Consider the following 2,285-nt stretch of genomic DNA (forward strand, 5'->3'; position numbering starts at 1 on the left):
TGGTTATTCTGTTCCTTGCGGCCTAAATATTCATAAACGATACAAGTACCTACTTGATGGGTTTGATGAGAGTATTAAGGGACATAGTCAAAGGGTCTTCTGGACAGAGATGTGGAAATTTCTCCAGTCTCTCTTTTGAAGTCTTGGTAGTAGTTTTTTGAGATTTGCTGCCTGGGAATAATGATGAAAGAGAGAGACTGGGAAAAGAAAAGAAGTGGGAGCACTCCACTCGTCTTTTTTGGTTTTGGGGAGAAGGCAATTCAGGTCTTAGCTGAATGATTTTCCATCCACCAGGCGTGTGCTTTCTCCTGGGTCAAGCACCTATTGAATATATCTTGCAGGCAATGACCGAAACGTTGTATGTGGCACATGACTGTATTTTGAAGATTTTGCAGCTATGTTCATGAGAAATGTTGGTCTCTAGTTTTCTTTACTCTTTTCTTTCTTCCATTTTTTTTGTTTGTTTGTTTTTTATTCAAGGGTAGTACTGTCTTTGGTTTTGGTATCAGAGTAATGCTGACTTCATAAAATGAGACAAAATACTCCCTTCTCTTCTAATTTTAGGAAGATATTGTCTAGAATTGTATTTCTTCTTTAAATGTTTGGTAGAATTTGCCAGTGAAATCATCTAGTCCTGTGGATTACTTTTTCAGGGGAAGATATTAAATTATAAATTCTATTTCTTTAATAGTTATAGTACTATTTAGGTTATCTATTTCATCTTGGGTGATTTTGGGTAGTTTGTGGTTTTTGAAGAATTGGTCTGTTTCTTCTAAGTGGTTGAATTTATTTGTGTAGAATTATTTATAGTAATCCTTTATGGTCTTTTTAATGTCTGTGGTGTTTAGATTGATAGCACATCTTTCAATCCTGATATTGATAATTTGCCTCTCTACTTTTTCGTCCTTCTAGAAGTTTTTCAGTTTTACTGATCTTTTCATATAACCAGCTTTTGATTTTCTTAATTTTCTTAATTTTTTGTTTTGTATTTATCTGCTATCTTTATTATTTCCTTCCTTTTGCTTGCTTTCTGTTTTGTTCTTCTAATTTCTTATTGTGGAAATGTTATTGACATGTTATTAGAATTATTATAATCTTTTATAGCTATAAATCTCTCTAGAAGTCTGGCCTTAGCTACATCTCACAAATTTTGATATATGTTTTCATTTTTGTTTAGTTAAAAATATTTCCTAATTTCCTTTGAGACTCCTCTTTAACCCATGAATTATTTGGAAGTGTGTTGTTTAATTTTCAAGTATTTGGAGATATTGCTGTTTTTCTTTTTCTTTCTTTCTTTCTTTTTTTTTTTTCTGGTATTATGATCAAGTTTAATTCCATTATGGTCAGAGAACATTTTTTTGGTATGGTTTCATTTTTTAAAAAATTGGTTAAAGTTTATTTTATGCCCCACGACATGGTCTATCTTTGTGTATGTTCCATGAATGTATATCCTGCTATTCTTGGGCAGACTACACTATTGGGAAGAACGTGTATTCTTATGTTGTTGGATGGAGTGCTTTATAAATGTTAATTATATCTACCGTTTGAGGATGTGGTTTAATTTTTCTATATTCTTGCTGATTTCCTATTTACTAGTTCTAGTCATCATTAAGGGTGTTGAAGTCTCCAGCTATAATCATAGACTTGCCTACTTCTCCTTTCGGTTCTTATCAGTTTTTTCTTCACGTGCTTTGAAGCTCCGTTGTTAGGTATGTGTTTAAGGCTGCTATTTCTTCTTGGTGAATTGACATCTGGTAATTTTTTATTTCTGAAATCTTTGCTGTCTGATATTAACATAGCCACTCTGAATTTCTTCTGTTTAGTGTTTGCATGCGTACATTTCCCTCTTTTTATTTTTTAACCTACTTATATCATTATACATAAAGTGAAATTCTTATAGAAAGCATATAATTGAGTCATTGGTTTAAAAAAATCTATTCTGACAACATCTGTCTTTTAATTTTCACTTAATGTAATTACCGATAAATTTTGGTTTAGGTTTACCCTTTTATTATTTGTTTTCTGTTTGTGTCCCCCACTCCGATTCCCTTCTTGCTTTTATTTAGACTCTTTAAACAATTTTTAGTGTTTCATTTTAATTTCTTTATTTTTCGAATATATCTCTTTGTACATTTTTTAATGGTTGCTCTAGGGATCACAATATACATCTTAACTTTTCACAAACTACTTAGAGTCAGTATTTTACCATTTTGGAAGAAATGTAGAAATCTTACATCGTTCTCTCTATTCTCCCTGTTTCAGGTCATAGTTATCTTACACAGTAC

This window comes from Pteropus vampyrus, unplaced genomic scaffold, assembly GCF_000151845.1.
Source record: "Pteropus vampyrus isolate Shadow unplaced genomic scaffold, Pvam_2.0 Scaffold32, whole genome shotgun sequence".
Taxonomy (NCBI): domain Eukaryota; kingdom Metazoa; phylum Chordata; class Mammalia; order Chiroptera; family Pteropodidae; genus Pteropus; species Pteropus vampyrus.